Here is a 12,466-nt window from a genome sequence, read left to right on the forward strand (position 1 = left end):
TACTTTTGCCTCAGTGTTTCTCAGGTGTTTAATCTTCTACACTGGGGGAACAAGAACCCAATCCTGACTTGCAAGACCAATATCAATATTTCCTTAAAGCATGACAGTATCCACTCTTACAACCTATGGAAAAGTTAGTTTATCTTTAGGATATGAAAAACATGTATGAAGAAAAGTATTGTTCTGGTTATTGAAAATGGTTACTAATTCAAGTATACCCCTTAATCTTTTCCACTCAATCTACTTAGGACAGTATCTTATCTGAGAGAAAGTATATATATATATATAATGAGACCCTTCCCCAAGGTCAAGAATCTGCCCCCAAACTTTAGGGAAAGTATATAATCAAACTGAAGAGGAGTCAGATTTCAGGAAGAAGTGATCTGTTTGAAGTCCATTTGTCAGTAGAAGTTACCACATGGCTGTATTTTTAAACCCTGATTAACCATATATGCAATCTCATTAAGCTGTCTTAAAATAAACAATAGGAGGAGGCAGCAGTGAGGACAAGGAAACTCTTCAAGTGCTATGGATCCACAGTCATCAGAATCCCTAGCATAATCAACATCCTCGCTAGTCTAACAATGTCTACATCATACCAACTTGCAATCTGTATGGTACTGTTCAGGTGTCCTGAGGTAGCAGTATAACAGCATGGTGTTTAGAACTAAATATCCTGAGGAGACTCAATATTTACTTTTCGTTTGAGCTTCTACATGGCTTTACTATTCAACTACTACTCAGATACATTATTAATTATATAACAAGTTGCTGAACCTCATTGAGCCTCAATTTGCTCAATAGTAAATAATGAGAATACAATATACTTCATGGCCTTATTATGAAGAATTAGCAAGCAAACTGTGATACAAACTGGATGCATAATAAATGCCAGTAAATTTGCCCTGAGGATCTTACAGCTAGAGGATTTCTTTTCTTTACCTCATATGTGTAAATTTTGTTTGCTTATATCTGGCTCATAAACTCATCCTCATTTGCATCCCTTTACCCCTACCACTCAGAGGGAAGAGAGCTAACTCCTGCTGAGCATAGTCATTGGTTGATCCATAGTTTGAAGTCAGCCTAAGAACAAATGCTTTTGACTTTTTTTTTTTAATGCTTGATGATAAGAACTTGAGTTAGAAAACATTTGACCACTGAGAGACTCAAGTATATAAATTTATAAATTTATTCTGGTGGAATTCTGTATTTTTTACATAAAGGTTTTAAAAATTCATAGAAGATTTTAAATTTCATAATTTAAAATGTGATAGATAAAATAAGAAGTGATTACCAAAAATTTGCAGTTACCATGAAAGAAGGAAGGGAGAAAAGAGTGAACAAGACAGCACATAGAACAAACATGTTTATTTCCAAACTTCCAAAATGGAAAGGGGAAAGACATTGGATTTAAAGTGGAATAAATAAAATTCAGTTTGGACAAAATATTCACTTAAATAAGATAATAATGACCTATGATACATTTGAAATAATTTTGAGCAATTACTGTTGAGAGAGTCTTTACTATTTTGTTTTTCAAATCTAATGAAACTATGTTAGGAATGGTGCTCTAGCACAAGGGTCTAACAGTTCAAGCCTTAAATGAGTGAAAACAAAAGACAGAGTAAGCAAAATACGAGTAAAGACAGAGCAGCAGCATTGAAAGTTCCCTAATATAACATTATTAAGTATCTAAACTAAATATAAATATTCCACCAGGTTATTAAAGTATTTTCTTAAAATAAATATAAAATAAATAAAATAAAATATTTTCTTTCTACTTTTCTATATCAGCATGCAGTATCTCTATGTGTGTATGTTATATAATTTTTTAATTAATTTGCATTTGAAACTGATATTTTATATGACTCTTTAAAAACAATTCAAAACAGTTTTACATGGACTTTCAATACTCCTGTGTGACAGATGTGCCACATTTCTATACCAGTTCAGAAACATAGGAGAAATTAAAGGTTGGTTTTCAGCTCCACAAAGTAGTCAAAGCTGTTTTCTTGGTTTGGTGTCCCATAAAAGCCACCAGATATGGATCACAGTATAAGCTGCCTATTTTGGAAGCAATTTTGGAATTTGTGAGAAGGGTTATGTAGTGGAAAGAGAAGGCAATCAGTGAAGTATCAGGCAAGGGACTGCTGGGAATTAATCAGAGCTTCCTGGATATGTTCAGTACATGCCTCAGTATTGTCCCATCTAAGGAAGGAAGCTGGAACACTTAACACCACTCTAGTGGATAATTAGTCAAAGTTCGCTTCTAAGGAAATTAATTTCCCAGAATTTTCATCCTGTGGCCCTGGTTGTATAACAAACTCTGGTGGCTGGAGGAAGTCCTTTGAAGAAGAACCTGTGAGCAAGCACTGAAGTGGTACAGATGGAATGAAATGGATCAGGGACCACAGCAGAGGCTACAACTCTGAATTTTGTTTACTTAAAATTTTGTTAGCATATTCACTAAGGAATTTGAGGGAACTATAGAATAATTGCCCTTATAAATTTTTATTATTCACTTTTTTCTCATCCCTAAAAATGAAACAAAAAATTGTAAATTAAGAAAAAAATAAAGAATTTTTAGGGGGGTATCAGGGATTGAACTCAGGAGCACTCAACCACTGAGCCACACTCCAGCCCTTTTTTTGTATTTTATTTAGAGACAGGGTTTCACTGAGTTGCTTAGCACCTCACTTTTGCTGGGCCTGGCTTTGAACTCAAGATCCTCCTGCCTCAGCCTCCAAGCCACTGGGATTACAGGAGTGTGCCACTGTGCCTGGTGAGAAATTTTTATTATGCTTTTTTTGAGAAATTATTACTCTTTGAGGTTTACTGTTTTTCTCTACATTTTCAGTTATTTAGAAAGAAAAAATGTTCCTGCTATATTTTCTGTTTAAAATAGCATACATAAAATTATTGAGCTTACTTTTCTTAATATTCTCTATTAGTTCTATGACAAAGAATTTTAATTGAGGAAATGAACTCACCTCCTCAGAACTATCTGGCAATCTTCCATCTGCAGGTCCAGGCAGAATTCTCTTCATGAATAAAATTCACACTAAAAAGAGAAAGAGACTATTGAGATTGTTTATCTGGTTTAAGATTTCCATTTGCCATTAAATCATGGTCCTTTGATGCTGTGGTAAATTGAAGATCTCAAGAGGATGTCTTCCCAATTTTCTCAGAGCCCCAGGTACCTCACTTATAAAGGCCAGTGGATTCCAGTATCATAGTGAAGTGGATTCCCCAGGTACCTATAGTCAGATTGCTAGGGTGAGCCAACATGCACCTAGATCTGCTTCACTGGAAGTAATTCTCAATTTGAATTTAGTTACCACTTCAAAAACTTTCTCCTGCTTCTCTAATTGCTCTAACTCTGCAGAATGTCAGATTAGCCAGTTTCCCGAAGTGCATTTCAAGATCTGCTTATATCAAATAAATGGAAGGTTTGTTCCAAAATTCAGAAACAAAGGGGCCACAATAGCTAAAGGGAGATGGATGATAGAGAGTACCATGTTAAATTTCACAGACAGACATTTTATCTTGATGTTATTTTACCTCTGTATACTCAGTACCTATTCTACATTTGCAGGAGCAAAATAACTAAGCACTTTTGATAACGTTTTCATGATACCTTAATGTTTATAGTCTGATCCAGTCTGAATCATTCTTAGTTCTTTGATAAATTTGGCATGGAAAAGTGTGAAGAATGTGTTGGATACACAAGCTTCTACTCACACTTGGCACAGTAGCAGCAGTAAAAACAGAAATGGATAAGAGATGAATTTTACCAAAGGGCACAATTCTACTAGATATTTTTTAGACTCAAACATGGTGATTTTGAGGATCCTGGGAAATGTCTTAATTTTAAGAAACAAGTGACTACAGATAGCAGACCTAACATTAGGCTAGCCCTTGATATTAATTGTCTTTCTTACTGTTTTGAATAACTTCCTATATAAAGAATAATATTTATAGTTTTTAAAGTTAATATTGAATTTCCATATGGCATTTTTTTCTATTTGATTTTGGAGTTCTTATACTGTGAAAATACAATGCTATTTAGAGGAGGGAAACTTTAATTTCATCAACAGAGAAATTACCTTTAGAAAGACTAAATAGAACATTGAGTATGACATAGAAATACTCCCAAACCAAACATACAAATAAGCAAACAAACAAAAAACTTCAGTGTTGACAAAAGAAAAATACAAATAGGGAAGCCTTATGCTAAAACCACACTATTTGTGATAAGTAAAATTCTCTGGATGGTCTAGGGGTCATCAGGGGTCTTCAAAACAGGAAATTATTATTGTCTGAGTCTTTATCAACAGAACACTGAGTAAAAAGATGCAGGCTTTCTGGTTCACTGTTAATAAGCAGTAATCACCAACTGCACACTCCCAATGAAAGATATTACTCATTAATGGTTATAAGATACGTCATGATTTATAGGTCTTTCAATTTGGCTAACATTTGGACATATAAAATATATGTGTTATCAAACAAGCTCTGCATTGTATTAATCATGCCTACATAAATTCAAACATTTTATTTAATGGTATAGACATGGGAATAAATAATTTAAAATTTAACACAAATCAGGACTGACTTAGGCATTAGCCATAATGCCTATAGGACCTGGGGCCCACAATAATTTTAGAGGCCTATGAACATTTTTTTGGTGGGGGGACTGGGGATTGAACCCAGAAGCACTTTACCACTGAGCCACATCTCCTGTCCATTTTGATGTTTAATTTGAGGCAGGGCCTCCCTAAGTTGCTTGAGGCCTCACTGAGTTGCAGAGCCTGTCCTCAAACTTGTAATCTTCCTGCCTCAGTCTCCTGAGTTACTGGGATTACAGGTGTGCACCACAGCACCTGGCAAAACATGCTTAAATTTTGCCTAAAACAGAGAAAATACATGTTGAAGTATTGTGGTGGAAGGGTTTCACAATGGTAAAAGTATCCAGGGCCTACAGAAGATATTTTGCATTTTGCAGTCCTGCCAACATTAAATGAATAGAAGTAGAGGGTTTTGTTTTGTTTTGTTTTGTTTTTAATAGGCAAGTCTCTAAGCATTTTGGATAGCCTTGCTTTTTGCGAACATTGTTAGATAAAAGAAAACATTGATTGGAACATTGTTCTACCTCACACAGTGTGAAACTGCCAAGAGAACAGTTGAGCAGGAGCCATTTGGGAAGTCATGTTAGGCTGGAGCTATTTTTCACTCAGTTTCGCACAGCCTCAGACACCAGTCTGCTTGATGTTCTCTGAGGACTGTGCAGGCTGGAGTGCTCCTGAGACTTTTAAATGATTGCAACACTAAATGTTTGTGAGCCTTCATCCTTGCACTGCATTACTGGAAATTACTCAAAATCCAATATGCACCCTGCACTTTGCACCTGTACCCGAACTCACTCTGACACAATTAAATGCTTCATGGTCTTTTAACTATTTTTCACAAGCTTAAAGTTTAACCTGATTTAGTATAATATTAACTAGATTGTTCAATGTACATACCTCTCAGTTTGATTGTTTTCATAATTTATATCCATAATTTTAATAATATTTATATTTTGAAATGACTTTAAAATTATAAAAGTTTAAGAAGAGTATAAGAATTCCAGAATACTTTTACCCAGATTTCCCAGCATTTCCTAAGAACAAGAAAATTCTCTTATGAAACATGAGTATAATTATCAAAATTAGTAAATTAATGGTGATATAATAGTAATTAATTCATAGTGCTTATTCAAATTGTGACAACTATCTCATCAATTCCCCTTATATAGATGGATGAAAAGCTGGTTGAATGAATGGTTTGGTTGGTAGGTAGGTAGGTAAGTAGATAGATATAGATAGATAGACAGATAAAGATAGGGGATGAACTGTCCCAGGATTCAATTCAAGACCGCATAGGGAATTAATTTGTCTTGTCTCTTTAGTCTCCTTTATCCTGGAACATGTCTTCAAACTGAATTTGTCTCATGTTTCTTTATGATTTGATTTGTTTGAGGTAGTGATACCACAGGATGATTTTTTTTTTTTTGTACTGGGAATGAACCCAGGGGTGCTCTACCCTGAGCCACATCCCCAATCCTTTTGATTTTAGTTTCAGACAGGGTCTCACTAAGCACCTTAGTACCCCACTAAATTGCTGAGCTTGGCCTCAAACTTGTGATCCTCCTGCTTCAGCCTTCCTAGTCCCAGGGATTACAGGTGTGTGCCACCTCACTTGGCTCTATATTGTGTTCTTTTCAATGTGTTGTATCAGGATATATTCCTATCTCTGCATACATAAAGAACAGATAAAGGAATTTCCCCACAAGAAATAGAACATAGAAATACCAGTTTATGCTTTAGGAGGATAAAAAAAAAATTGGTAAGAATGTTAGTTTCTTAGGACTAGCGTAACAAAATACCAGAGACTTGGTGGCTTGAACAATAGGAATCTATTTTCTCATAATTCTGGAGTCCAAAAAAAAAGGAGGGGGGTTTTGATAAGTTTAGTTTCTTCTGAGGGCTTTCTCCTTGGTTTGCAGAGAGCTGCTCTCTGGTTGTTCCCTCTGTGTGCATGCATCCCTGGTACCTCCTCTTCTTCTTACAAGGTCACCAGTCAGACTGGATTAAAGACAACCCATGTGACCTACTTTAACCTTAATTGTCTCTTTAAAGATCTTATCTCCCCAAACAGTCACATTCTAAGATGTACTGGGGGTTCAAACTTCAATGTATGAATTTTTAGGGTAAAAAATTCAGTCCATAACACCAAGTGAATCTTCTTTGCTCAGCCCAAAGATGAACCACTGTTGTTCATCTAGTTCTGCAAGACTGGCTTCAATGCCCGGGTATAATAAGCAGAACATCTCTTGAAGTAGTTACAATCAGTAAATACTTAATTTTGATCAGTGCCTTTACTCTTTTCCCAGACTCAAGTAACGAACAGGTGCTCACAGAAGCCACGTGGACACAGGGTGGAGTAGAGGTGGGTAGGGAGAGTGTAAATGTATATTAATTTGCTCAGGAAAAGCAAAGCAAATGTTTATTTTCTAAATATTTAGTTCCTGATGTTTTTGACTTTTTGATTTTTTTCTGAACCTAATTTATTCACTAATTCAATAATGTTATTTAATAAAATGAGTATTATTAATAATTTAATTAACAGTTTTTCAGCATGGGATGGACCAACACTGGTTCCTGTTGTTAGTGTAACTGTGAATAGGATGTTTCTTCCTTTGTAGATCTTGCGGTCCAGTGAGGCTATGAACAGGCAGATAAACACGCAGCTTGTGGAGTGTTATGGCATAGGCAGAGGGCTCAAAGGAGCACATAGACAGGACTTCTCCCCTGTCTTGGAGGGCTTGATTTAGAAACTGAGCATAGAGTTTTTAAAGGGGGGAATTTTTAAAGGAGAGCCAGAATCCTAGCCTTTGGACCCACGTGCTCTTTCCTTCAGAAACTCTGGGCCTGCTGCAGAGGCAGCTCTAGCAAGAGAAGTCATTGGATGGGCTGCAGGTCACTTATTCACTTTTCATGGAGAAAGGTCATCCCCAAAATTTGAACCTTCACCCATTGAAGCTATCAATCTTATATCTGGATCCTCCCATATATGACATTGCCTGTATTTTTTTAAGCATTACTGTCATTATTATTCTTAATGTAATAATGATTATTACTGTTCATTTTCCAAGGGCTTAGGAAAAAATAAGCAGCTGCCAAGGTAGTTAATGACGGGGTGTTTCCACAAAGTTCTGTTTCACACATTAAAATACAAATAGCCAGGGCATCAAATGCTCTGAGTCAGCGAAGCAGAGACTAGGGCTGGACAGGCACTGGACGGAGCTGGGTAGCCAGTCATAGGCCTCAAACTTTCTCCTCCACTGTTCACTCACTTCTACCAAATGAAATTTCTACAATGCAAATCTAGCTATGCCTTTCCCTGGCTTTATCTTCAGTGTCTACCCATGTGCCATTCTCTTCTGGATAGAATTTACAATTCTGACCGTGATAACGATTTTTGTCTACTTGTCCCCCCATCCTCTTCAGATTCTTCTCTGGATCTATCTGTCCCTCCACCCACCCTTAGCTTTAGTCTACCAAATTGTCGTACCTTTTGAGTCTTTGCTCATCTGACTCTCTCTATATGGAATATACTTCCCCTTCTTTATACAATCTTTATAATTCAATCAAGGTAGTGTCACTGCTTGGATTACTTCCTGTGAGCTCATTAGTTCAACCTCCACCTCCTTACATAGGTTAAGATAATATGGTCTACTCTCCCTAGCCTAGAAGCTCTCCTGTAGCCAACTGTACTTATCCCTAAGTGATTTCTTAAATTTTTACCTCTTAAAAAATAGAAACTGAACCTGAATCCCAAGCACCTCACAAATACAAAACATTCAAGAAAAATCTGCTGAATGAAGTTAGTCTCTCACAGTCATTCTGGCTGAGCAGACAGGAGTTCCTGTGTCCAAGGCTTATTTCCTTCTCTTGGCCCCATTCTGACCTCAGTATGCCTGACACATGACTCACTAATTCCTGGACAATGTCATTAATTCACATGGCTAGAAAGCTCTGGCCTCCTTTGGAATTCCCCAAGGATTTCAGAATCTCCCTTTTAAATCCCTTTCCCTAAGCATTTCCATACAGATGCTGCCAGAGGAAAAAAAGTTATTGGACATCTTTAGACAAAAGTTAAATCAAATATGTCCTGCAAAAAATTTGCTTTAAGGAATTACAAAAGAGGAAATCAAATGAGACTTGGCTTACAAATTTGATGAAATAAAACTTTTTCAAATTTTAATATAGAAAACAGGAAATTGGTTTGAGTTGGAGATTCAGAAAGACAGATGGAAATCTATGTGACTAGTTCAAAATACCACTTTAGTGCCAAGGAGAGAAAAATCTCTTCAAATTTAAGCTAACGGAAGCTTCATAATACCATTACGATGACGTAGGTAGGCATGATTCACCATTTTGGCTATATAACAGAATCTTCTTATGCTTGTCACTGTTACTAGTTACTAATGTCACAGTTACTAATCAAAAGGAGGAACATTTTTACATAATTTAAGCAACAACTGCTAATCATATGGATCAGAAACTTATTACAGTCAGAGGTGAATGTACCATGAAGCAGATTAACCCCTTGCTAGTTCAGGAGTTTGTCAAGGCCTTGGGAGGGGCCCTAGTAATGTGCTCATGTGCTCATATCCTTTTTAAATATATTGATGTCATACATTTTAAGCAAATTGATGAGGATTGCTTTTTCTCTCTGTCTCACTTCCAGTTCCCTTCTTGGCACTTCTCCTTATATTGGGTGATGCTGGAGTAGCTGTATTTTTGATATTTGGCTAAGGGGAAGTTGAGTTGAGGATACTCATATTTGGGTTAGGTTTAGTGATAAATATTGGTTCACAGTCATGTTATGAATGGTTCTGTTTTTATTAGATCCTAGAGTGAGAATTGCATCTAGGAGTACACCTTTGTTCACTGTGTGCAATCACCCAGCTTCCTGATGCTGAACTCAGAATGGGCCCTAAGGTATACACTCCAAAATGACTTTGGTATGGGAAAAACAAGCCTCCAATAGAGATAGCTGAAAGCTAGTCTGAGAAAAATTCTTTCTGTCATCAGAGTGAAAATCCATAAGCAGAGTATTGAGCTAGCATCAATCCTAGACAAAATAAACCCTTCCATTTCAGAAATATACTCAACAATTGGATTACAATGTTTTCTTACTTTTCCCCCTATTTAATTGGAATGATCATATTTGACTGGAATTTAATCATGTTACATAGAATCTATCAGAAGACCTCTGTTTGCAGAGGATGCTCCTGTAGTAAAGTGGACACACAGGGGGTAAATTTGTATGTGAAGTTGCATGCTTTATGCACCCAAGTATTTAATAATAGCTAATTTTTTCATTGATAAAACCCAATGTCATTTAATATCATAATTTCCATCATTAATGTACAAGAGCATTTCTTTTACATTACAGATTAACAGATACTAGAGACACAAAGAGCAATGCTATTAGAGGAGCAGAGAAAGTTTGGGAAATGACTCTCTGAAACAAAAGCAAGATGCTCTCTATTGACAGCCAATGGATTCCTGATTTCTGTCAACTGAAGGCACCTTTGCATACACAGAGCTCTCTCACAGTGGAGGAATCGCCCACTTTACCTCCTACCATCTTCTGGTAGGGTGGTCATCTGCTCTGCATAAACTTATACGTCACCATTAGGATACACATGAAAGTTGAGCTGCATGCTGACTTGGGAGGCATTCATAATCATAATGTCTATGGAAGACAGATGACAATGATTTTTATTCTTCATTTTAGTGTCTGGACCTAGAACTAAAAGTTTCTTCATTCCTTCCAATGATTGGAATGAATAGCAGTTATTTGTTTTTTCAATAATAAAAACAAATTTTGATCAGATATTTAAAGGAAAAACTGAAATATCTTTCTATTCTTTGTGTAGAAAATTATCTTAAAAATCATTGTTCATCGCTTCTCGGCCTTTTGGCTAAGATCAAGTGTAGTATCTGTTCTTATCAGTTTAAAAATCATTGCTATATAAAGAGGAAATCACAAGTATGTAACCAAGAATGTAGAGTAGAAGTATTTTAGAGGTGGTGTGGACAGTCTTTTAAACACCTAACATAATTTTGTAAATATAATTTAAGTTCAACACAACAAATAACTTTCAATATAAATAAAACTTGGGAGTGATTTTACTGTTATGGGTGTGCTTTTCTGTTCATCTATCCATCCCAAGGTAGAGCACACAAAGACAAGGATACATGCTGATCTCATTCACTGTTGAGACTTTTCCTTTTTTTTTAAATCCAAGTTGTTGCTGAAAATCCAAATTTACACAAACAGACAATTGTGAATGGTACATTGTGGATAGCAATACACTTTCTACTTTTTTAAAAACAAAAAGAGAGAGAGAGAATTTTTTGATATTTATTTTTTTAGTTTTTGGTGGACATAACATCTTTGTTTGTATGAGGTGCTGAGGATCGAACCCAGGCCTCACGCATGCCAGGCGAGCTCGCTACCGCTTGAACCACATCCCCACCCCATACACTTTCTACTTTTAAAAAAATTCCTTAAGGTTAATCCAAATTTATGGTAAAATTAGTATTAAAATCATTCTTCAGTATAAATGGAGGCCCACTCTGTAATATCTCATTTATGTCTTCATACTCAAAATTGAATGCAATAGTCTCCTCAGGGCTTTGAAAATCAAGTATATCTTTTACCTACATGCTCTTCTTAATCTTTCAAATGATTAAAAGTTTGAAATGGAAAAAGGTAATATCTCTAATTTTGCAATCTTCAAGTTGTTATTGAAAGTTACAATAATGCTGAGAATATATAGTAGCTCTGACAATCATTTTATAAATCTCACTGTTGTAACACTGGTTTCTCACTTCAGAGATACCTACTTTGCTATATCATTGTTTTCGTTTCAGATTTCAACTTACTAAAATGGCCCCAAATATTATTTAAATGTGCTAAATCTCTAATTCAAATATCACCTTTACCTACTTGATGTGACAAACACCACACAGGGAGTTCTTTAATGAAAATCTATTTTGTAATTTGTTATTTTTTTCTCTTTTGTAATTTGTTATATCCTTTTCTTATTCAAAATAAGTGTTCTTTTTGTACCTAATTCTGCATTTTCATTTCTATTCTTTCTTTAAGAGAGGCCTGTGATGGTATGATCTTCAGACTCTATGAAACCTAGATCTGACTTGTGATTTTCGTAAATTTAATGCACAAATTGTTCCACTGCAATCAGGTCTATCTTTAATAAGATGATCTTTGTCGCCTCACATGAAGTCAGAGAGCAGCAAGGTATCCCTCGGTATGGAAGAGCATGGTGTACAGAAGGTGGTCCTGCCTGGATCCAAATCCCATATCTCCATGCTATTCAGTGTGTGACCTTGCTCCTCTCTCTCTTTTTCTCTCTTTCTTTCTCTCTCTTTCTATCCTCTTTCTTTCTGTCTCTCCCTACCTCTCCCCCACCACACACACACCTTATGATAAAACCAAGACAAAACAAGGAATTTTTTCAAAAAGGAGTAAAGGGGGGACCCAACATGGCGGCCGGCGAGGAAGCAGCACTTTCAGTATCTCCACATTAACGGGATTAGAAAGACCCATTAATAAGCCTGGATTCTACCTGCTGAGGAACTTCTAGCAAAATTCTGCTGAAAGGAGACCTGCCGGGAATTAGTTTATTAGAGGTGACAGTTTGTCCCAGACGAGTGAATCTCGGCCATGCGGTGCAGAGGTCCAGTACTGACGGCCGCCGCCAAACGGCCCCCGGCCGCTGCCTGCCCGGCTCTGCAAACGGCCCCAGGCAACCCGGCAAGGCGAGAAGGGTCCCCACCCGGCCCGGCGAAAGGCCCCCAGCCCGCCTGGCGAACACCCCCCCCCC

General features: G+C 36.7%; 2 protein-coding genes and 1 pseudogene across 15 annotated transcripts in view; 2 read left to right on the plus strand and 1 right to left on the minus strand.

Annotated features, from left to right (window-relative positions):
• Nucleotides 1-12,466, minus strand: part of Pf4 (platelet factor 4) — a 114,827-nt gene that overhangs the window by 79,026 nt on the left and 23,335 nt on the right. For all 14 annotated transcript variants that reach the window (XR_007341478.1, XR_007341470.1, XR_007341475.1 and 11 more), the window contains one exon: nt 2,991-3,061. The gene's annotated coding sequence lies outside the window, so the exon portion shown is untranslated. The remainder of the gene's footprint in view (nt 1-2,990; nt 3,062-12,466) is intronic.
• Nucleotides 1-12,466, plus strand: part of LOC107158780 (C-X-C motif chemokine 2-like) — a 114,937-nt gene that overhangs the window by 77,230 nt on the left and 25,241 nt on the right. The gene's annotated exons all lie outside the window — the stretch shown is intronic.
• Nucleotides 10,518-10,677, plus strand: LOC125611320 (annotated as a pseudogene).

The sequence above is a fragment of the Marmota marmota genome, unplaced genomic scaffold (assembly GCF_001458135.2).
Source record: "Marmota marmota marmota unplaced genomic scaffold, marMar, whole genome shotgun sequence".
NCBI classification, from domain to species: Eukaryota; Metazoa; Chordata; class Mammalia; order Rodentia; family Sciuridae; genus Marmota; species Marmota marmota.